The sequence below is a fragment of the Serinus canaria genome, chromosome Z (genome assembly GCF_022539315.1).
Source record: "Serinus canaria isolate serCan28SL12 chromosome Z, serCan2020, whole genome shotgun sequence".
NCBI lineage: Eukaryota > Metazoa > Chordata > Aves > Passeriformes > Fringillidae > Serinus > Serinus canaria.
Genome location: NC_066343.1, coordinates 33,844,997 through 33,870,272, shown reverse-complemented (window position 1 = coordinate 33,870,272; position 25,276 = coordinate 33,844,997). Strand labels below are relative to the sequence as shown.

The 25,276-nt window shown below is 39.6% G+C and overlaps 1 protein-coding gene across 8 annotated transcripts in view; it reads right to left on the bottom strand.

Moving 5' to 3' along the window:
- Nucleotides 1-25,276, bottom strand: part of CDC42SE2 (CDC42 small effector 2) — an 83,706-nt gene that overhangs the window by 41,523 nt on the left and 16,907 nt on the right. The window contains exons 4-5 of one of the 8 annotated variants that reach the window (XM_050986756.1): nucleotides 12,242-12,307; nucleotides 8,850-8,970 (exon numbers count right to left, since the gene is read on the bottom strand). The exons of 5 other annotated variants lie outside the window; for them this stretch is intronic. The gene's annotated coding sequence lies outside the window, so the exon portion shown is untranslated. The remainder of the gene's footprint in view (nucleotides 1-8,849; nucleotides 8,971-12,241; nucleotides 12,308-25,276) is intronic. 2 more of the 8 variants (XM_050986757.1, XM_050986755.1) reach the window with 2 other exon arrangements.

Genomic DNA, 25,276 nt, shown 5'->3' with positions numbered 1-25,276 from the left:
TGTTCCATATAAAAAAATGTATCACTATGGCACACCACTATATCAGATTTTACCCAGCCACTGTAAAACCGTGGTGCAACACAAGTCTGACACTGTACCTAAAGAACTTTTGATGCACTTGAGTAAATTAGTGCTGCTACTTCCACCCCAAATGCCTGGTGTGCAGTGCCAATTTACACACGGAGACAAGGTATTCCAGTTTTGTTGTTCTGGTTTTGTGCAAAGCACGAGCTAGGTGTCAACTCACAAAAGGCCAGCTCCCCAGTCACCAAAACTTTACACCATTTATACATTTCAGCAAAGAAAGAAAATATCAGTGTAATACTAATTGAAGATACCTGTGTGACTTGTAGCCAGTTGATTGGCTACAAGTCACACAGGTATCTTCAATTAGTACTACACCTTTTACTGGTTAAATGATTCTCATGCCAAGTAGTTCACATGGTCAGACTTTCTCCTGAGTCCGTAAGTTTCCTTAGTTCATGGGCTGCGAGTCGGTGGTCCCCGTCTCCCTCTGCCAGAATTGCTTTTTACCCAGTTGGAGCTGATCTCAACACAGTTGCTGTGTTTGCTTTATTAGTTTCTTCCTTATCTTAGGAGTAGTGCCAAATGTCCTTGTGGCACATAAATTCTGCTTTGTTTTTGTCCACTATCAGCAGTACATCCTTCTCCCCAAGCTCTGTCAACCTCCCCCTGGGTCTGAGATCACAGAAGAATGTTGAATCCTAAATCTTAACAAGGCGATCCTACACATAAAAGCAATTTATCTAATACCTGGACATCACATCACCTCCCACTTGAGTGCAAAACAATTAAGAGACCAAGGGCAGCAAGCAAAAGCAGCCTCACATTTTGTGGGACTGGATAAGTCAATGTCACTGTTATCCCATGAAACTACCCAGGATTCACATCAGGCCATCTGAAAAGCCAGATGAATTCTCTCTGTTCAAGTCCTCCTTGGCAGGCGACAATGCGTGCTTCAAATGGCTAGAATGTATCAGCAGGATGTCTCTGCTTTAACTTTCAGTTCCACAGCAGGCAAAAAACAAAACAGAAGTAGGTTTTTGTTCAAAGAGCAATAGAAATGGGTATTTTTAACCTGTATCATTTAAGGCCTTGCCAGTCATTAATATTTGCTCTCTAGCCCTTTTATAATTTCTCTATTATTAGCTCGTTTAGATGACGTGAACTCTGTATATGCAGCCACACGTAGGCACGTGGGAGATGGCTTAAAGAAAATTAAAAGTTAAGACAAATCACATTTTCAAAGACACTTTGGGTCACTCTAGAGAAGAAGCGCAATTCAGGACTTCTGGAGTGGGTACTCAGAGAAGCTGTAGGCAGAGGCCTGTGAGCTGATGCAGTCATTTTTCCCAGTGTACCAATTCCCAAGAAGCAGTACGTTTTCTTGTTGCTGCCCAGTGTACTGTACCTTCAGAACTCACTTAAATAACCACTCTGCAGCTTGCTACAGGTGACATCTCTTGGCTTCAAGGTCTACCTCCGTTACTGTTTGCCCATTTGAAGAGCACTCACACAAGAGCCACAGACACATGAGCCCAAATTAGGCTTTAACTGGACTGAAGTGCTACCAGTTTCTCCTGACTAGAGAACAGTATATCGAACACTCAGTTTATTTTACATGCAGTCCATCTTCAGACAGAAAACAGCTCAGAAATATCACCCAAGTCCGGCAGAAAAAGCAGGATGTAACTGGGGCATGTGGCAGGGCCAGAAAGTAAAGAAATTTCAGTACTTGTGAGAGGTGGCAAGTGCTAACAGGGCCAGTTTAGATTTTGCTCTGAAGATAAGCATGGGGCACCAGTAGACTCACAAAGAAAGTCTCATAAAGAATGCTCTAGTCAGAAACCTGCATTCAAGTAAAATCCTTCCCATAGCATTACGCGTGGTTGCAGACCAGACCATGTGGAGAAGAAGAAAATTGGTAAAATGTTTGGCCTTTTCCTATTCCCCTTCAATAGCCATAGATTAGCTAGCACATTAATGTGCAACATACAGCACAAACTGATCCCTAGGCAGGAGGGTCAGGTTTCATCTTTTTCTAGCAGTATACAGCAGTAAATGTTTTCTTCCCCTGCCTTCAGACATTTCTTAAAGACACTTCAGGGAAAGGAAAATCCAGACATACCTCTAGCAACCAAGAAATCTGGTCCAAGCACCATAATTTAAGTATGCCACAATGCACATAAGAGTGTCCTAACTCTGCAACATTTAAACAGGTGCAAAGAAAACAAGGGACTGAAACACAGCTCCTGAGAAGCACACAAAGAGAGCTCCTACATTTCCACAGCGCTGAAATCTCCTTTCAGCCACTTCTACATGCAAGAAATCTGCTAAATACTGTGAGTGCATGTGCGTGCACATGTCCATACAAAGCCACACACACAACCTACAATTAGCAACTGCAGCAATCATGAAGTATTTCATACCTATGGCTAAGGCTCTCATGCTATATCCAGCAACTATGAAAACCACCAACCAGAAAGTTAACAAGCTCTTGTCTCTACAAACTTCAGACAGCCAGCCGGTACGAAGGAGAACAACTACAAACTGAAAAAAAGTTTCTAGGGATACCTGGTTTAAAAAACCCCAACATATATTAAAGTTGTAGTCAGTATGAAATAACATTTTTCAGGTCAACAGCACATTTTGATTTTTTTGTTGGAAGGACCACTCATTTTGCAAAAGAGAAAGAAATTCAGAAAAGGGAGAAAAATCACAAACTCTGCAGATTTTTTTTATACACACAGTTGCTCACTCTAAGGCATTACACATGCACAGTTACACCTCCTTACTTGCAATAACACCAGTACCCATACAGGGTTGTTTATCATAGAAGAAATACTGTAATTTCCAAAATATCTTCTTTTGTAACTATCTTCAAATTTCAGCTTGATTCAGATAAAGCACATTAATAAAATGCACACTAATTAAAAGGAGTTACTGTTCTTTGCTTCCCCCTTTCCCAAACTGAAATTCACTGCAAACAATCCTTAATACTGAGTTGAATTTGAGTACTTATTTTACCCTTTAAAGTAAGTACTTGACCACAGAGAGCTCTTGCTGCTTAGACCGATAAAAATGTTTACCTCCACAGAGTATGAATAAAATGCAACTACAAACAAAGTCTTGAAAATCTTCGCTGACTTCCATTTTGTGATAGATAGATGCTTACTAATTTTCTGCTTAGAGATCTTGTTTTTTGGCACGTCCATGATGGATGAACCCCTTCTGAGTGAAGGGTGCTTTGACCCAGACAGACATCATCAAGGAGAAGGTGTGACTGAAGTCAGTCCTGCCGTGCAGAACTCTGCTGGGCCATATCTTCACAGGAACTAAGGAATCTAGGCCATGTCCTACCACGAGCCAACAGAACCAGCCCGAGCTGTGATGGGGTCATTCCCTCAGCCTTATCTTCTCCAAGCTGAACAAACCAAATCACCTTAACCACACTCCAGAATTCTTGCCCTCCAGACCTAGCACCATCTGGGTCACGCTTCCCTCTCTAATAGCTTTAGATATAAAGATATTTAGATATTTAAACTGTGGCACCCAAACTGCCCCAGCACTCAAGGTGATGCTGCCCCAATGCAGAGCAGAGCAGGACAATCCCCTCTCTTGCCTGGCTGTGATGCTGTGCCTGATGCACCCCAGGACATGGCTAACCCTCCTGGATGCCAGGGCACTGCTCACTCATGTTCAAATTCAACTTGCTAGAAAAACCAACCCCCAGACCTCTTTCCAACTCTCTTTCTGGATGCCTGCTTTTCAGACTCTTGCTCCCCAGTTTGTACATTCAAGCAGCACTACTTTGGATCAGATACAGCATCTGGAATTTGCTCATTTTACATTCCACATGGCTGGTGACTGCCCAGCTCTCTGTCTATCCCGATCTCTCTGCAGGGCCTCTCTACCCTCAAGGGAGTCCACAGCTCCCCTTAATTTAGTGTAATTGGTGACGTTACTTACTATCTACATTCAGACACCATTTCTTAAAACACTAAAGAGCACTGTCCCTAAAACCTATCCCATGGAACCCCACTAGTGACAGGTCACATCAGTCTGATGTCACCCCATCCACTGTAGCCCTTTGTGCCTGACCCATGAGCCAGCTGCTCACCCACCACATGATGTGTTTATCCAGCTGTGGGCTGGACATTTTCTTCAGAAGGGTCCTGAGAGAGACAGTATTGAAAGCTTTACAGAAATCCAAAAAAAGATTACATCAACTGGCTTTGCTTGGTCAACTGGGTAGGTTACCTTGTAAAAGAAAATTAAGTTTGGTAAACAGATCTTTCCCCTCATGAACTCACGCTGGTTGTGACCAATGACTGCATAGTCCTTATGATGTTTTCAGTAACTCCCAAACCAAGAACTGAAGTGAGACTGACAGGCCTGTAGTTACCACTTCTTTTCTCCTTTCTTCAAAATTTGGTTAGATCACTGCTTAGTTTGCATTCAATTACTGCTTACTTGATTAGCATTTAATATCCATTCAATCACTGATTAACAGTAATTTGATCACTATCTAATCACTAATAAAAGCCTTTTAGTTAACATTATAACCATGACTTCTCTTGGTTCACCTGCCACTTGGTATTTTATACATCGGACAATACCAACAGCTTTACCAAATTAAGTTCAATAACTTAATAAAATTTAAAAAAGTAAAATAGGAAACCAGGTAGTGATGTCTACCTTTAAGCCCAAAAGACACTATGACATCTTTCCTACATATGCAGAAAAATAACTATGTACATATAATCAGCTTAAACTAAAAACACATGGTGCACAAATTTTCAGCACTTCAATGCAATTTCATTGAAGATACCAGAATTATTGACCTAGTTAAGAAACAAAGTGTTATACAAAAAAGGGAATTTCAAAATGTTCCAGAAACATTTTAACAAAGTACATATTCTCAGCAGAACAGTTACTGCTGTTCTGCAATCTGAACCCAAAGGAAACTAGATAGTCTCCTCAGAAATGAGCTGTCTATCTTGCTATGGAACACTGACTTGTGCTCCCTGTGTACCCACAAAGGTCATTACTGTTAAAAAAGTCCACTTGGGAAATGTCCTCTGGGTAATATCTCAGTAGCAGAGTAAAACTCACCTGGAGTTCTACAGCCAGTGAAAAACCACTATAAATCTCAAATGGTTTGACTTTCACAGGAAACACCTAAAAACACAGTGGTGTTTGGCTTACCTACACTGACAAGGCATCCAGGGAAAGGAAAACCTACAAAAGACCCACCAAGGCTGCAAGCCATTTTTCCTACAAGCTTTAAATTAGCTTGTTCCCACCAGTAAATCTTAAACTGATTCATTTCAGCTCCCAAAACCAAAAGCTGCTGACCAAGCCATAAGCAGCTTGCAGTACTTGTTCACTAAATATGGAAAAAAATCTTATGTATCCCAATTCTTGGCTTCTCACTTTAAGGAAGTAAATAGGTAATGTGGAAAGCACACTCTGACACCAAATAACCACAGGATGACACTATCTGAACTCTGCAGTGAACTCCCGGTTATAGTAACAACTCCAGATTGTACTGTCATACAGTAGACAGAACACACGAGCAACATCCTCTTAAAAAACAGGCCTTTCACAGATAGGTATAATTTGATAGATGCAAATTCAGTCTGCCAACAACACACTAATAAGTTGCAGATTATCCCGTGTCAAAAACTCTCCTACTTTATCCAAGAGCCTACTAACCAAATGTGTTTATTAAAACATGCTTCATAGCATAAAAAACTGCTCTTTTACATTCTGAGTTTTGGAGGTGTTTTTCATAAAAACAACAACAAAAAAATCAACCAAACTTCAATTTCTTAAACAGTCAAAACCACATTCCTATGAAATAAATTGTGAAAAATACAATTTATCAACTGAAGAACCCTCTGTTCTCTGTGATGAAAAGTATTTTCTATAAGTTACATTAATAAGCATGAGAGGACTGAGACATTACACCTGGACACTTCGTGTTTGTTCCTCAGAACACAGCTAGAGAAACTTTCCAGGATACACCTGGATTCAGCACATAGTCTTTTGCCTGCCCTCAAGATAACAACTCTCTTGGTTGTGCCTACTTCACCATTAGCTTGGAAGTTTTCTGTGACACAGAAGCAATTGATTTGCTCAGGATCTGGGCTGTGTGACAGCAGGGGACAATTAGCAGATCAGCAGAGCTGGAGCAGGTTCTGGGCTGGGGGTGCAGCCCCTGGGCAGCCAGCTGGCTCCAGCCCCTGGGCATCCAGCTGGCTCCAGACTTCCCCCCATGAGGCAAGCCCTGGGTCAGGGACCTCACACAGCCTTCCAACCCCACGTACAGCCTCGTGGATGTCATCTACCTCTGCAAGCACCCTCAGTGCAGGCAGATGATATTTTTAATAGCTGAAGGAGAAAACAGATGGATACGTAGACAACTAAGGTTTTATTTTTCTCCCCACAAATAAAATCTGATTCACCTGAATTACATTTACACATTCATTCTGACTGCAGAAGTACTTCATCCAGCTGGCTCTAATGCAGTCATGCATCTGCTGTTAATTCCCTTCCTTAAAAATGAATTTTGTTTGCTCTTAAGCATATTTTGCACTAGAAACACCCCATTATTTTTCCCCAATACATTCCAGATTAAGTTCATGTCACACAATATAAATTTTTATCACTGGAGGCAAACATGATATTTGCAAAGCTGAGCCATGACAGCCACTAAATACGACCTCTTTTAAAGAGGATTTAAATAACGCATTTTTTTAAAAATCAATTAATCCAGGGACTGTGAAGGTAAACTGTTAACCTTACTGTTGGTAGAAGACATTTTCTGTATGCTAAAACTTCAACTCACAACAAAGTTACCTGCTTCTCAATTAAATTCAGTTAGACAAACTCTATATCCTGCTACCCAGTGCTCAGAAACAGATCTTCTGAATGAAGAGTCAAACACAGTGCTTGTGCTACCAGGAGAGCTAATTAGACCCCAGTTTCATTCAATAAAACTAACAAGGTGCCCAGCTCTTCTTATCAGGTTCATGCTCTTGGACTGATCAGAGAGTTCTATTCTGAATTAGCAAGTAGCTATCACAACAACATAAGACATTCCCAAAAAATTTAAACAACCCAAAAAAGCCCACAAAGAACCACACCACAATCCTCCCTGCCTCCAAATAAGGCTATTTAATTATTTAGCTCAAGGCCAGACAGCACTTGCTGCTTAATTCCTTTTAGCTTTCAGTTACTCATGTTCCCACACAACAACTTCTGCCTTTGAATGTCTGTTCTTAACATAATTCACAGATTAGAGACCAATTTATTAACTAAGAAATCAGAAATCATATTCTGGAAAGGAGGAACAAAGAAGGCAATGAAAAACAAGGTCTGCCTGTGGTCAGACACACTAGACCTACAGAAGAGGCAGGTGTTTAGCTGTCTGAGATGTGATTTCATGCATAATCACTGGGCTGCACTTCATCCACATCCCACCAAGGCGCCTCTGGAGGTGTGGCTGCATGTGAGGGAGCTGACCTGCACAAGCAGAGCAGTGCTAGCTACACCAGACAGAATTCCAGAGCAGGCTGCAGGAAGTCCAGAGCCTGGACCAGCTGCTGCAACACCCACAGACAGAGATGGCCCAGACTGGCCAAGCCTGCAGCACAGCCCCTCCCAAAATGCCTCCCTGCCCCTCACACATGCTTGCACATCCACCCCTCCATGGCCATCCCTGCGGGCTTGACAGCTGGGCATCCAGAGCTAAATCTAACTTTGTTTCTTTTAAGATGTGATAATTGCAAAGCAGAGCCATGCCATATGGCCTAGCTAAAAATTAGCTCAGACAAGTGTTTTTTCTCCCCAAAAATGCAGTGTATTGCTACCCAGCACAAAGACATCAGAGCTGCATCATGTCAAAACTAAGCTATTTCCATATAATCATAACAATAACAACAAAAATAGGTACTTAAGAGATTTTGAGCTTGGCCTAAGTAAATGCTCTACAGCAGCACTGTGCTCATAAATTGCTTCTACTGTAAAGTACTGAGTTACTTGTCAATAGCTACTACATAGTACAAACAAGCTCAGAACATGTTGCCAAGTCAGTCACGTACCACACTTGTCTGTCAATTTCACAGAAAGACACTGAAGGGAAACACAGGTGCCTAAACTGAGCACAGATGTGGGTTTCTGATTTAGTTGATGCTAGCTAGAAAGTCCTCTGTTAACAGAGTATTTTTCATCACTGTGAACAATGAAGAAACCAGGACAGTGTTTTCAACAATAAATAAAAAAATCAAAGTTACATTACAAAGGATAAACATGAGATCAAGTTATCTAGCTTATTTATGAAACATAGAAGGTTTTTATTTGCATGGTTATGCTTTCAGATGAAAGATGGAAGCATAAAACACAACTTTAAGTACAAAAATAATTATTAAGTCCAAAACACAAAGAACACTGTTGATATAACTGGGTTATTACTTTCAAAGGCAGGTTTGCAAAATAGCACTTCTGTACTCTGACACAAAGACTCCAGGCCCCTGTTAGTACTCTAACACACACTTAATCAATTTATCCATTAAATCAAGTTAAATGGTATAGGGGAAAAACCAGAAAGCTATTACCAAAATACATTTCCTGGATTTTTTTTCTAAATTGCACAACAGTCTCAGGAGGCAAGTAATGGAAGTTTCAGAGCATTATACAGTGGGGTAAGAAATTAAAAGGTTCTTGATGTATGTTAAAAAGCTACATTACCAAAAAACAAACAAACAAAAAAAATTTATTCATTAACGATTCAAAGACTTTGCCAAAACTTTGAAAAATAGTACCAAGCAGGTAAGCAGCCCATAGCTTTTCCCCTGAACAGGCATGATTCATCATCTTAGGTCCAGTGACTTCTTTGATTTAATTTGTGGTGTCAATTTTGAGATAGGATTGTCACAGCAAAGGCTGTAAAAAAAAATGCATTTATATAAGGATCTTTGAGTATAATCAATTATCATTAATTCTATTTCTAGTATTTAACAGGAATTAGTCTAATTGATAAAACCAAACACACAAATAAACAGGAGGCTGGTGGCAGATATAGGCTTTAAGGAAGTCTCCTGACCTCTCCCTCTTTATATGTGTGGGAAACTAAGGCACACAACAATTGTGTTTTAAGACAGCCACGGACATTCATAGTCAACTTTGTTCTAAGGACACACATTTCCATAATTTTAAAGATTTCCATGAGTACCTTCTCACAGAGGGAAGGCATTGGAACTGCTCACAGATGCTAAAGACAGAGATTCTTTCAACAGGCCAACAAATATCTACTAGCTTTTGAAATTCTGTATGTTAATATTTTACAATTTTATGAACAGACATAACAACAGTAAAATATGTTACCTTTTCCTAGAAAGCAACAGATATATGCCTCAGCAGAAGTTGTTCTACACTCTGCTCACAGAACTCTGCAGTTCATTGAATAGCATGCCTTGAAAAAACCCCACTGAATCTGCACTGACGATTACTTTGATCAGGGAGGTATTTAAAAAGAACTCGACACATCTGCCTTGGTATCTGTTTCCATTGCATTCTAGCAGTACAGCTATAAAGACATTATCTGAATGACAAAATCACATTACTTTAAAGGATATCTTTTCAGTTATACAGTTTTACTGCTCAGAACAAACATAACAAACTCTGCAAGTCTGTTACTAACACACGCTGCTCCTCAATTAACATAATATTAAGAGAAGACCAGGTTTAATCCTTCTTTTAGTGAAAAGGCTGACTGAAGAAAGGATATATGATATGAATATACTGCAGTGGCAGCAGTGTGCATGGAAACTACTTTTCCACTAGGCAAAATTACAGTATCCACATGGTGAGTTAAGAGTATAAACCTATCAAGTTTTATGTACTCTTAGTAGCATCATTCCCCTCATGTCAATCTTGCGTATTTATAAAAGCTCTGCAGTATCCTCAGCAGCTCTTTGACAAAACCATCTAACACACCCCTACTGGATACAGCGAGTCTGTTCTTTAGGCAACACTAATAAAACACATTCACAGCTGTCAGAGTTGCCAATGCTTACTTGCCAGATACACACCAAGGAAAACGTAAAAGAAGATTTGCTCTCTTCGCTACAAATAGGCAACAATGCAGGACTGTAACTGTGCCAGATAACACTTCAGTTCTCACTGTTTATTAATACAAGGGTTTGGGCAAGTCACTAGAATTCTGTATTCTATTTTGAAAGGATTCTCATATGGCATAACAGGATTTTAAAATGCCTCTTTTTTTTCTCAAGATACAGACTTTACACTTATAGCTTGAGATTAGGCACAAGAGTAAAAAGCCTTGTAAGTGAGACAACCTGCACAAGAAAAACTGGTTGAAAAAAAACAAAACACAGAAAGAAATTTTAGTTACTAATGCTGACCTACGGAAGTTACAAAAAAACCTAATAACATCCTGTTTTCTGGTGCATATACTTGCTACAACTGCATTTCTTTGCATAACTGCTCTTTGAATGTACATTTTTAAAACAACAAATAAATATGTAGTTAAGTCATTGGTTAATTTGTGGCCAGTAACATGCTTGTACTGCTTTGTATTAATCTGAATGTTCATTTCTTCTTTCACGTTTGGGGGTTTTGACTTATTTTGAAAACTAAGAAGTATTAAAAAAAAACCTCCCTTAGGTCTGAAACTTCATTGTGTAGATAAATGCCAGATAAATTAAAGGTAGCCTGCCTTGTCTAGTTAAAAACAGAAACAGTGATTAATAGACAGTTGTGCTTCCCACCTGAAAAGGCCTCCACAACACCTTTAACCACTACTCTACACAAAGAGACACTAAAGTAATAATTGAAGATCCTGAACCATTTGTATAATTGAGTCCATTTGTATAATTTTTTTAAATATGAATTCAAATGCTATTTGAAGAAAACAAGAGATGCAGTATCCACTAGTGCCCTTAGAAAGTTATTCTGATGATTAAGCCTTCTAATTCTGAAAAATATGCCCCTTCACTTCCTTACAGCTCACAAGCACTTTCTCATCCTGTCCTCTTTCCTTAACTTTTCACCGCTCTTTCTCAAAGACTATTTTCTCCACCTCCTCACTTTTACAAAGGCAATATACAGGAAGGAGGACAAATAAGCATCTGAATAGTGTGCATATTGGGGAATTAGTACATCACTAGCCTTTTACTGTTATTTTCATTATGAATGACATGCCAGGTAAAGACACACAACACACTGTTTTCTTTTGGAATAAATTAACCAAGGCTTTGTAGTAATTTTCCTTATTTCACAATTTCCCTTGACATTTTCGCCATGGATGCATTCCATATGTTTTGGTTTCAAAAAAATTAATAAACATTCTGTTTTTTTTGTCTATGTATCTAGCTTCTGTAGGATGATCAAACCGGTACAGCTCAAATCTCAAAGAAATAAAGATACCAGAGTGACAGAGGATGTAGTACTTGGGAAAAGTAACCCCCAAACTCCTCAAGATACTTGCACTAGTATGCTGCTGTTAAGGCTGAAACTAATGTTAGAATTGTGTGCAACTTTTATCTGTCTGTTGGTGCTTCAAGCAAACAAAACAATCACCCTCAAGGTGTGTCAAGCTACACAATTCTCAGTCTCCTAGTGCTTTTCCTTTTGTGTTCTGTTCCTCCCGCAGTGCACTGTGAAGCAGGCATGTCAAATTCTGAGGACAGTAAGGGTAGGAGCCAAAAGTTTGAAAACAAAATAGAAAGAACAAGCCAAGCAGCCCCTTCATGCTGTGTCCAGCTCTTAATGCACTGATGGTGGAAAAAAAAGCCATTGGAAGAGAACTAAGTTCTTTTTGCTACTGAGTCCTTTTATACTTGTGCTCCTACAACATCTGTTGCAGGAACATAAGTATAAAAATAGAGGAGCCTGCGCTTTCTGCTTCTGCTCCATGTTGTCCAGGTCCCCACACGAGCCCAGCACAGTCTTCAGACATTTCTCTTACCTACTTCTTGATTTCTCCTCTTCCCCAAGAGTATCTGTTCTCCATTGAACACATGTGGCAAGGAAAAACTATCCATTAAATATTAATTTCTGTACTGGTAAAATAGTATCTACTTACAGCAGGTGTTATCAGTGTGAAATAAAATGTTATTGCTGTAAGATAGCACAGCAATGAAGTTACATTCTTTTCCCCGTTGCGGGCACTTGAATTTGACCATCATGTTACCTGGAAATATTTGCTTATCCACACTGAATGAACACCTTCAAGTACAAAGACATAACTGTGGAGAATCTGTTTGGGAGGGAGGAAAGCGGGATAATTAGATAATTTGTAAGGAAACATATTTGAAAACAGTACCAACAACTATGATACAGATCAGAGGCATACTGTCTCCAAGCAATCTCTCTTGCATTATTTCAGTTATTCAGTTACCCGCTTGCCAACAGGTAAGGAAGGCAAATGAAATACACAACATACTTCCCTCTAGTTCCCAACCCTCTGACCTAAGCAGAAACCCTGAGTGAAGCCTAAAAAATAGTATTTCTTATGCCAAAACAATCAAAAGTCACAGAGTACTTCTGCTGGTAACTTGAAAGTCCTGAATAACAAATGTGAAGTATAATACTTGTCCTGCCTCACTATGAAAAGAATGCTGCTTCCACACCGAGTAAGAATCTCAATAAATATAAGCATGAGGACTCAAGTGTTTCTCACATCATTCAAAACCATTTAGCCCCTTGAAACAGGGAAATACGAGTTCCTTTACTCAAGATCAATTACAGATTTTTCAGACAGCAAACACAACAGGCAGTTTTTTGTAACATACTTGACAAAGTCATAAGGAAAATGGTAGTGACAACTATTGCAGCTCTTTGTATCAGGAAGGATTACCAGGTTCCTTCAAGATCCAAACTAGCCACAGACAGCACAGTAAATTACAAGGCTTAGCTCCTGATGGACTTCACATCAGATGCTTTCAAGTTTAAGCCCAGAAAATAAATGCTTTTCCAAAACCTTCTACACTATTTTCACCATTTGGTGTCTTACTCTACTCTTCTGAAAGGCAAACTTATTAACTAAGGTATTTCTCCTGGTGACTACTTGGTTCCTTAGACCACAAGGAAAACACATCTTCAGAAGCATCTTCCTGGCCCCAGCCGGTATTATGGTGAAACAAGACAAACCATAAGAATTTCCTAATATACAAATGCACTCCTTTTAGTGGTACTGCCACAGTCAGCACATGCCTCCCTTTCAAAATCGAGACACAGTCTCATTTAACACAGCAGAACTTGTCCCATGCCCTCATTGCAGCAATGCAGAGATAGAAACCACTGACTACTACAACAGCTTCATTTTCTCTCAAGAACTACTGAGGCAAATGACCACAAAACAGGCATCACACAAGTTTTGAAATGACAAAAATAGCCCAAACTAGCACACTGCCTTTTACAAAAGAGGTACAATGAGAGATTTTTTGACTTTGAGAGAAGAGGCACTATTTTCTTTAGTTCTTTGGAGACACTTCCCCTGATCTCCAGTTACCTTGAACTCCTAAGAAGCTTTGCCGACCCTTTTGAAAAAGACATTGTATATCTCTGAAATACACAACTGGTATTTACAACTGGTAAATATCTTCATACTGGAGGTTTGCTTTAGCACTCTGCACACTACAGAACTGCTGCAAAACTCCATTATCACAACAAGTTAAGTTGGACAATTCAGTGGAAGCCTCTCTATCACAGAAAAAAAGAAAGGTGTTTCCTGCCTTCACACTTGTCTTAATTGTCTCTGGTTTCGTTTGTTTGTTTTGAGTTATTTACTAGCATAATAGTATTTTATTTATATAATTCTTCCCAGTGAAAGATCTGTTGCTGAGTCATTAGAGTTTTGCTGCAGGGTACAATCGAATCTGCATGTGCAATTGACTTAAGTAAATAAACTCAAATGAAAGAAGCAACTACTTTGACTAAATTGCCAAACAGCTGCACAGTGACAATTCAATTTACCATAAAAAGTTTCTCTGTTTTGAACAAGGTCCTATCTCCCCCAATGTCACATAACTGTTCATTTTCCCTTCTCTGTCCGTGGGTGGGGTGGGAGATATTTTCCTTGTATCTGCTGACAAAGATTCACTCTGTACATTTGGAAACAAAAAACCCAAAAAAACCACACACCAATTCCTTTGCCTGGGATAACAGTTTTTATCTGAAAGTTTAGATTAAGGTGTAAGAAGTATGCACTTAGATAAAAGCTGCAGTTGTTCTGGAATGTGTTTTTTCTTCTCAAAAAAAGAAAAAGGACTGTTAAAGATGGTGTCAAACTTTAAATCTGTAGCTTTGATTCCACTAGCAACTTCTGAAAAGAGCACAAGATATAATTACTCAATTAAGTATTTAAGTACAGTCTCAAGTCCTCTCCCAAACCAAAACATTTCCCTCATTTCTCCTACTCCTCACAAAAAAATAGAGAATTCTACAACTTGAGTATTGAGATGTCTCCAAATATTTTAACACTTGACCTTTCCCTCTGCACTTTACAGCAAGTCAACAAATATATCTAGTAAAAGGAAAGTGTTCTCCTTAGCTTTCATCTTCAGTGCTCAGGTCGAGAGGCTACAAAAAAGGGAAGCCAAGAAATCAGAAACTCATTCACTCTACCATAAATCTTGCTCGAACAGTTTAGTGGGATGACAGCTCTTCACCCAGCTGCTGTGCAGGACAATAGTGCCTGTGTAGCACAGTCAGTGGAAGTAAACGTGGTCCTGGACTTGCAGTTGCCACAGGTCAGCATTTTGGCCTGATCAGAAAACATCCAGGAATCACCACATCTGCTGCTCCATTTGCTCTGGACTGTGACTTACAATCAGCTTCTAAGATAAATATTACAGACTGCACCTAGGAGGTGTGAAAACATAAGGGTGAACAAACAAAGATCTGTACCTCACATCTTAAAAAATGATGACTGCATTTGACAAAAGACTGGAAAACAGAATTAAAATAACCAAAATTTCCTCATTACAGTAACTAGATGAGCATCATGCAGTCAGTAACAGCACCTTCACTAACAAGGTGCACTTCTTCCTAAGCAGACTTGATTTCCCCTTTTTCTCTGGAGAAATAGGGAGTGACAGCTCACATGCGAGATTCAGCATGCAAGCCATATATGGCTGTGGTCCTTTCACATGGAATAATCAGCCACTGCCCCAAAGCCCTCTTTGTCTGCCACTCAGACACAGATCATTTGGTTTAAGGTATTCATTATTCAGTCTCTCCCTCAAACAAACGCCCCCTCTCTCCCAGACATGCAGCCCAAACCATGGCTTGAGAATCCCTATCCACAGCAAGGTAATTAATGAAGCCTATCGTATTCTCATCAGTAGAGTTATCCTCAACTCATTCATGGAACTTCCCATGGAAATAGATCAGATTGCTGCACCTAAAAAATGAAGTATTTAATCATCTGTCACAATAAGCGTAACCACTTTAACAGCACCAACGCAAATAACCCTTTGAATTAGGACACTTTAAAAAATAAATTCCTTTCTTAAACCATTGCATCTTAAAGGATTTTGTGTACCTACACTATAAAATTCAAAACTGAATTCTTTCAAGCTCTTTAACTGGTGACAATGAACTGTCTGCACTGCACCCAACAACACTGTGAATTCTCCAGAAAATGCACTATCAATACTCTTAAAAGCAATAAAGACACCAGCAAGTCTTTAGTCATTGGTTTTTTCAGGATACTAAAAGACACTCGGTACATATTTCAGTCTAAGCGTCAAAGTTAAAACACAAAAAATATATCTCCAGTAAGAATAACAGGCACACATGTTCATCCAAACACGATGCTAGCCCTTCAATTTGCTCATTCTTAACCCTCTGGCCATCCTGTGCTGGGAAGCTGCCCTCATTCTTTCCTCCAGGCCCTTGTTGCTAGGGGTGCAGCTGCACAGCTCATTGCTGCTGAAGCTCATGTCTCGGGAGGGGGACACAAAGGGTTTCATTATCCGCTCCTCCCAGCACCAGATAAGAGCATTCCGCCCTCTCCCCCCCGAAGCAGGCAGGCAGACCCTTGCCAGACGTGAGCACGGACATGAAGAGCTGCAGAAGGCACAGTGCCCTGGCTCAGCTGCCAAACACCACCAGCTTGCTCCCTCCCAGGGACGCACTGCAGAAGTTGCTCATTTATGATCCAGTCTCGACTCATGCCTTGATGGGGAGCTCACATTGCAACTCAAGTTAAGAGCTACTGAGACAAGACCTGTATTTTTAAAACTAGTGAGAACAGTCTCCTAATAAACCCAGTCTTCCAGAAAGAGCTCTGTTCAAGAGATGTGGCCTTCTCTGGGGCACACAGACTGAAGACAAAACACAGGAAAGGATTTAATGACCAAATCAGCATACTGTGCTGTGGTCTCAAGCACTGCTCATTCGCACTGAACATCCTTCCCATGGTTTTATTTAAATCCTTACTGGCATTAAGAACTAGATTCATTCCCTATACTTGTGAAGGAGAGGGCTATAGGCCATTTAGGAAATGTAACTAAATAAATAAAATCATAAATATTTAAAAATTAATTACTTCTTGGATGGGTTTTGGTATCTTGTTAATTGGAAATGCCAGAATTCTGTCAGCAATTTCCTAAAAAGAAGTTCTTTAGCATTTCTGGCGCCAGAAGAAAGAAAACAAAATTCATTGTTTTCCTTCTGGATTTCCCTTTCTCAGGGCAAAAATTCACTGCTGAAGAGCCGAAATTTATTAGAGAAGAGAACCCTGAGTAGCAACACACAGTAACTCTTTAAATATGTTTTTTTTTGTCTATGTACAAGTAGTTTACCATGGAAACAGAATATTTATTTCATGTACATCTTACACACACACACTTTAAATATTATAAGTTCTACATTAATAGCAGATGCAGAGATTGAATAGAGTACAAAGTACTCCCAGACTGGGTGCCAGACTATCACAGAGCAAAAGGTGGAAAGGAAATCACAGCTTATCTCGGCCTTTACTAAAGGCCAGACTAGTTTTTCACTTCATATCATCAAATCAGCAGTCCTGTTCCTGAAGGCCTGTCTATTTACAACAGTGGACAGTGGAGGAAACATCTAGGATCTGTGCCAGCTCCAAGGAAACCTAGTCTCCATAGAAGGCAATATGAATTCCATTGTTGCCTGCCTGTAAGATTACCAGAGCATGCTGGCAAGGCTGTGCACTTACTGTACTCCTGAACAGTCAGGGCAGATGATTCCAGATAGTCTGAAACCAAAAGGCTGGTGCCTGTCCCATGATCTGACAATTGTGACTGGAAGGGCCAGAGGCAGAAGCATGCTCTTGTAACTCTGTGCTAACAAAGGACAGCCCAGCCTTGCTCACATAACTTTCTGAGAAACAGGTGAGATCTTCCCTCATGGGTTTCCCCTTGGTAGTTCTACTGATGTCTTCCAGCCTCATTATTATTTCTGAAGGGCACAAAGAAAGCAGAGCTGAGCAAAGCACACTTCTTTCAACGTAACAGAAGTTCAGAATTTGAAAAAAGCAGCATATTTACAATTACCTGTCTCAGTTCTGTGTAAGGCATCTAATCCTGAAGAATACAACCAGCATTATTCAAGGACACTGAGTGAAATACTTCTAGTATAACAAAAAGTTTATTTTTCTTCTTTACCTGTAAATGTGGGCTTTCTTCCATCATGAGGATATTTTATAAATATTAAAAGCAGGAACAAAAATAAGATCAAGAAATGGTACCAGTACCATTGATCACTTGTAATACCATGTATTTCAGTATTTGATTCCACCTGCTCTTTCATCTACCTTTATATCTCTGTCTCTCCCTCCTGTTGCATAGCCCTGTAACTGGGATGATGGAACAACTGGGAGAGAGAACTTCAATTTCCATGTTAAAGGCATATATCAGCTAGAGTCCAAGAAAAGAAAAGCAAGACACCACAAACAAGACATGTATTTCACATTAGGGAGCCAACAAGGTAGAAGTAACTAGAAAAATAAAGAGGGACAAGAGAGGAGCAGTAGAATAGCACACAGTGATGTTGAAATAACTGCAGTTCTTGAACGTGCAATGTAGTGAGTAATGCTGGCACTGTCAAAAGAAAGTGAATCTTCTTTTTATGTCACTAGTACATCCATTATTGAACATCCGAAAATAACTAGCAGGTGTGTATGTTTTTACATAGCTAGATAGATACCTCAAGCATCTCAACTGTTCTAGTGAGATGTGCACAAAGCTATCACTCTCAAAAAAAAGCTGATTTAACTTGCTTTGTAATATACTGACATCTCAGACAGCTGCAAAATTTAGACAGGACTGGTAACACCAGCAGTAACAGTCAGTGCTTAGTGGTCATCAACTTTGACACATACAGACTGGTATTTTGATGGAAAAAGGCACAGTGCCTAGGAATTTTGCAACAATTCTGAAGACAAGAGTCTAAAATACATTCATTCACTTCCTGATGAATATCCTACTTTACTGTAATATTGAAAATGCAGTTTATAAAAAAATTAAATGCTCTTTAAGTGTACCAATACTAACAGCACAATAATGAGATTGTGAAAAGTCTTTTAGAGGCCCTTCTGAAAAGCTACTGCTCTTAATTTGTCAAGTAATGGACTTTTCCTTTTGTAGCTGCATGTTACCAGCAACTGTGTTATTAAACACACCCTCTGAATATCATAAGCTTCTGCAAAACAAACTATTATTTCTGGATATATGTGAATCTTGCTGCTAGAGGATTCTCAGCTATATGAAAAATAAAAAATTAAATAAAAAGGCAGCGACACAAACAAAAAACCACTTCCACACTCGAGCTCAACTTGAACCACCAAATGAGCAATAGCTGCAGTGCGACTCGATTGTAAAGCTTCCGGTGAGTAAATGCTACGTGACTTCTTTAAACACATATGGGAATGAAGTACATCAGCCTCTAGAAACTGGAACAAGCATGTGCTTTTTAACAGTCTGTTTTGGGACACAGAAATTTTTTATGCTACAAAACTTCACACTGGGGAATTAAGACATCTATTTACAAGATGTCACAGCAAACCGATATTAGGACCAATACACAGGTTAACAAAGAGTATCCATGAGTCTCCAATACTGCCTAAAGATCCAAACCATTCTGTAATTTGCAACACATATCAACTCCCCTCCCCATAAATGGCACAACAGTCAGTACTTGCAAAGCTATCAACTTTTTCCTGGGCTTTAAAAACAGAAATAGTTACAGTCTTTCTCCTGCACCACCCACCACAAAGGACTTCAGGATGTAATGCTATACACCAGCCTTAAAATTCTGGGTCAAAGTAACAGAATCACCACAGTGGTACCAACCACTGTAGCTATTCTGAGACAGAAGCAAGAGAAAGGAAGAAGCAGAAAGGTAACAGGAAGGTTTCATGCTATATTGGAGGTAACAGGAAAGGCTGGTGTTCAAACAGGGGAAAGAGACGAAGGAGAAAAGCAAGGCAGAACAGAGCAGAGAGACAGAAACTACACTGATGACATAGGTCTGAAGTTTACATATGATATAAAATAACTGGGTTGGTTTATTTGGTTTTAAACAAAAAAATCTGAAGAATGGAAAGTAAAGCACAACAGATAAACTACCATGTCAAAAAGCTTTAGTGAAATATATCTTAATATTCACAGGCAAAGATAGTTTCAGGAGATATGGAGGAGCTAGATGGAGGGCAAAAGAAAGAGGGTACAGAAACAAAGGAACTATTGTATTTATGAGAGAGCACTTGCTGGCAAAATCATTCTATATCTGAAGGTAAATAAAATTTTGACAGTAAGTCATGTTTTTCTTCCACAGCAATTCTGTTAACAATGAGAAATTTCAGCAAACCTCCGTTAATTTGTTTTCACTACAACAAATAAATCAAGTAGTAACACCTATATACAAACTACTCTGGGGATCTGCACTTTAAAATCAGTGGGGACCAGAGATTCATGTCACTGTGTGGCTTTTCATTTGCTTGTTAAGTCACAGTCCATTAAAAGACATTCAATACAGCAGTCTCTTGTGGCTTCTCAAGTTAGGACCCTCATGTCAGAAGCATCTCAAAACTCAGATGGAAAGTTAGATTGTGAGATTGTCAGAAGTGTACCCAGCAGTTTCCACTCAACGCCTGACAGATCTTTTTGAGATGCAGGTGCTACTCAACTACAGATTCAGCTTGCTACTTTGTTTGTAAATCAAACAATTCCTTTGTCACTCCTGCCTCCCAATAATTTTTTTTACAATGCTTTCCTGTACCTCCCATCCCTCTTCTGCCTAAGGTAATTTATGTATACATAAATATATCTATAACACACACATATATATATACAGATAGATATGATGCAACAAGTAACAATCACCCATGTAGTCTTCTTTAAGAGAAGGTATTTCACATTTCCTCTTTACCACAGTAAAGCATCTTTCCCACAATACTAGCACAGACCACTCTTTAAAGGGAGTTGGGGTAGCCTTACTATCCTCATTTTTTAATTCACTCATATTGACTAAAAAGCAAACAAAAACCAACTGGAGCTACTGAAACTCCCCACTATTTTCCTGCCTGAGACAATTCAAAAGCAGCATTCCTCTTCTGCCTGTCAATGGGATTTAAAGAAGTTACAGCTTGAGGCCACCCACTCCTACAGGTCTCCCCACGGGCACCAAGGCTGAGTGTGCCCAGGATGTACAAATGCAGCCCAGCCTCTGAATGTGACTCATATTTCAGGCCCAACATGACTGACAAAGTAACTGTTGACAAATACTTGAAATGAAGTTTAATAAACCAGCCCCAAACGGAAGGGCAGTCATGCATAATACAGACAGAGAGAGGCAGATCAATTATGCAACAGGAATAATGGAAATACTGGCCTACTTACCCCTCCTCCCCAATTTACTCAGTAACAGAAAACATTCCTGGTAGGATTAATAACTGGGAATGAAGAAAGTCTAGAAGGATTAAAGACTGATTTCAATGCAAATGAAATTACATTTGAATGCAAAGAAAGATTCAAAGACAAGACAAGTTTCTTTTGAATTGCTTTGGTCAAAAGAAGAAATCAGATTCTTGAAAAATCTACAGCCACTACTTCGTGCTAAAGGGGGCAGGAGCAGCAAGGTAATTGCTTCACTCTTTGTATTTTAAAAAGAAAATACATAACTAAGTTATGTCCATGCAAAGCATAATATGATGTGAATGAAGCATATTCCAATAAACTGATCAGTGTCTCCTGGACCTAAGGTAGCACACAAACAGGCCAGTCAAAGAATTCTGGACATGAGCAGACATGTCACAGACATTAGGTCTCTGTGAAATGACAGAAAGGAAGAAAGAAGTCTGTAAAATCTACACCTCCAAAACAAAATGTTGCTAAAATTTAAGACAGTATTCTGAATCTAAGTGCAAAACTCTGAACAAGTGTATACTGGAACACACCACTCCTTCAAGGGATACAGGTTGAAGTGCTTTTCCTAATAAGGACATAAGCTGCACATAAGGTTAAGAACAAAGCTAGAACACAATTCATTCTGTGTCCTGCAGTGTGCTGTACCGTTTGTCCCAAAGACAGACCACAAGACTGTTTTGTGTGGCAAAGACCAACTTGAGAACTAATTTCTGCCATTAGCACAAGTCTGTTCATTACTTGTGCTTTCTGTCTTCATACTAGATCATTCACATGGGAGAGAATAGGATCCTTTTCTTTCCTTTCAAGAAAATGGACAGCTGCATGATGAGAAGCTCCACCCAGAATTCAGGAACATTTAGACACGTTAATGGAACAAACAGATCTCCCCTGCTTGTGCTGACTTTCAGCCAGTTCTCAGATTTCACAGGAGCTTTTCTGCCTCTGAGCTACCTAACTTAGTAGGTTTTAAGTATTTCAAGTAACTTCATGCTGCAGAATCGGAGACTTTAATTATTGCACAGCTATAGCAGTCTAACCTGACTGTGTAACGCCAAGGCACTGTCTGGCAGCTTTAGTGAATGCGCAGCATTGCACATACAAACCTGATGTACAGAAGACACACAGTAAGCACTGAACATAGCAAGGACTGTTAACACACAGCCCAGGCTCTCCCAGGAAACACGATGTCAATGCTCAAGTACACCCCAGACATTTGTCCTTGCCATTCTCTCTGCAGAGAGCACTTTGTCCCAAACATTACGTATTGAATGGACTTTGGGGCACCTTCCATGGAGATGTGATTATTCAAGGTGGAAAAAGCCAGAATTATACTCTTATGCTTCTTGGGCTTTGGGCCATAAGTACAAAATGGCAGGATTTTTCCCAGTATAAAATCCTGTATAAAATGTATAAATAATATTTTTTTTAAAAAATTTGGTTGCAAAGTGTACTTTAGTTTAAGAGGGCAGGACAAAGGTTTTTCCAGAAGTCTTATTTACCACTGCACATAAGATTAGCCAATTTAAGAAAAAAATTGTAGCATACAACTTCCAGAAAGGAAAAAAAAGTATATAGTTCTCTTCTCTTATAGAAGAGAACTACTTGATCTGCAATATAAAGGGGATTCTGTAGCAAATTGGAAGTCTAATTATAAAACTTCCTCTCTCAGGTGTATATTCAGTATTTCAAATTACAGAAACTGGACATCATGCAGGCATACTTCCCTGCACAATTCCTTTGAGAGACTTGTGCTTTCCCTTCTCTTCTCCATTACATCACAGAAGAGGAGAAAACAGTTTAAGTATCTAATTTAGACATCAACCAATATTCCCTACACACTTTTCTATCCTACTCTCTGTTTACTATTCTCTGCATTCAGACAGGTATAATGAAATTTGGTTTCCATGATTACAATTATCCTAATGACAAACTTTGCCTCCTAGCTTTCCTCTGTTATACAGTTTCCAATGCACAACTTTGTACTTCATGTTCCACATATGGTGAAAAGTTAAAGCAAAAGCACTGTGGACTTTCACATTAATGTAGTTCAGCTGGATCACCTATGTTCTACATCAAAATGCAAATAAATTGTTTCAGGGAAAAAAACTAAACCATTTCTGAACACTTGAGAAGCTGGATCAGTCACATAACTCAGCTGCACCCCAGTGATTTGCCCCAAGTTAACAATGGAGGAAGTGGAGGACAGTCAGATATAAATACAGATGGTACAAGAGTCAGCAGTAATGGAATGGTTGCACAAAAGGGCATCTGAAATGGAGTAAGAGAAGGACAGTTTTCTACCTGTGTTACTTTAATTATTCTACAGGATTAATATGATTACATGAATTTAGAACTTACAGGTAGTTAAGCTACACTGAAAAACAAAAGAACTTCATGAAATAAAATGCTGAGACCCAACATCTTAGGTGAGTTTCTTTCTTTCTTTCCTTTTCCCTTAGAGTAAAAAGCACTAAATTAAATCTCAATAATGTAAATGAATTAAAATTTCTCTTTATGGCATTGCTCCAAATTAATGAATCAACTATTACACCAAAAATTAGAATCACAGAGAATTAATGAAAGTATGGTGGATGAAGTCTAAACATTTCCTTACTCAGAAAACTAAAATCTTGCACAGAAAAGCCAGCCCATGGACCCAATTTGAGAATCATATACTAAAAAAGCAATGGAACATAAAAGACATGATTGAGATTTTGAATATCGGTGTTTTTTCTATGGTGGCATCAAGATGTGCAGACAACATATGAACAGTACACCAGCCTTTTAGGGTGGATGCAAATGACTTCTGGAGGCAAAGAGTAATGCAGGAATGTTGCAGCAGCTTTTAGTTCTAGACATGAATGGAACAAAGGCTTCCTTGCCAAACTTAAGTGATTTGACACTACCTTCACAAGAGAGAGGTTTTTTCCCATCTTTTCCCTCTCCCCAGCATTCCAGAACTTTAGTGACTCAGCAATAAGAGAATGGAAAAATTGAGAAAAAAACATTTACAAGGTTTTTTTTTTTCCCCCAGATTTTACTGACTTTTCTCCTAACAGCTGGAAAGTGTATGTTTAAGAGCATCGTGAGGCCAGATGAGGAATATACTATGAAGAAGAGCCACAAGCCTAAATACTTCTCCTTCACATGACTGGAAGTACCTCCACAAAGCACATGGCCAGAGTCACGGGACAAAAGCCCTGGCATGTGAACAAAGTCCACCACACACAACTGCAGTGAATCAGGGAAAGGAAAACTTGCAGGGTTCTAAGCAGAGAGGCAGCAGGAAATGGCACTAGAGCACTGTCCATCACTATCTTACACACTTTCAATTTCTGAACTTCAAAAACTTAAGAAAAATGAAGAAAAATACTAGGATCTAAGGCTTCTTCTTTCCTTTTTTTTTTTTTTTTTAATCTGGAATAGGCCACATTATAAAGTTTTCACGGAGATTTTACCGTCATCAACTTCAGAGCTGCTAGCAAGGCAAGTCAGGAAGGCTGCATTTCCTGATCTATGACTGAAGCTTCCTGCAGACACTCCTGGAGCTTGTACAGAAAGGCCAGCCAACAGGTTGGGAACACCCATTGCACTTCACTTGCTTCTGGCACAAGAATGAAACACACACATATTTTTGCACTGCGAGTTCTCTTTGCTTCCTGTCTGTGCCTGCTCCAGTGGGGATCACCACTCACTGAGCCACTGCTCCAGAAGTTCTGCTTCTTCCCCACCTGCCTTCCTGCACCAATTGCCATCCATCCCTGTGCCCTCCTGCTGCAGCTTACAGTACAGTACAGTACAGCCCTTACTTCCCTCTGGTTTTAAATATTACTCTTCTTTTCCTCTGAGTTGTCTTCTTCAAATAGACCTCATCATCATCTTTTACCTATCCTTATCACCCCTACACATGCTACCCAACTGCCTGCCTTCCTTCTTCCATCCACCCTCACAGGACAGTGTTTTTCTGGTTGTGAATTTTTTTGGGGGTTGGCAGTTTATAAAACTACTTAAAAATTACCTTAGGGTTGGGCTAGTTACTACAACTGGGCTACTATTTCTTTGTCTCTCCCCTTTCCTGTCAGAGTCGGGCAGCCCATTCTCATTCTGCAACAAACATTTTTTCACATGGTGGGCACATAAAACATCTGGGAATGTCTCTGAGTCCCAGCAGCAAGCAGCAGGCCAGAAGAGGAGCTGCAGGGTCAGCAACAGAGACTGCAGCTCCTGCTCCCAGTGCTGGATACCATTTACACAGCAGTTTCTCATGCTAATAATGCAATCACCTTTGTGTCACATGCTTCTCTAGGGTAAATTCCTGTGCA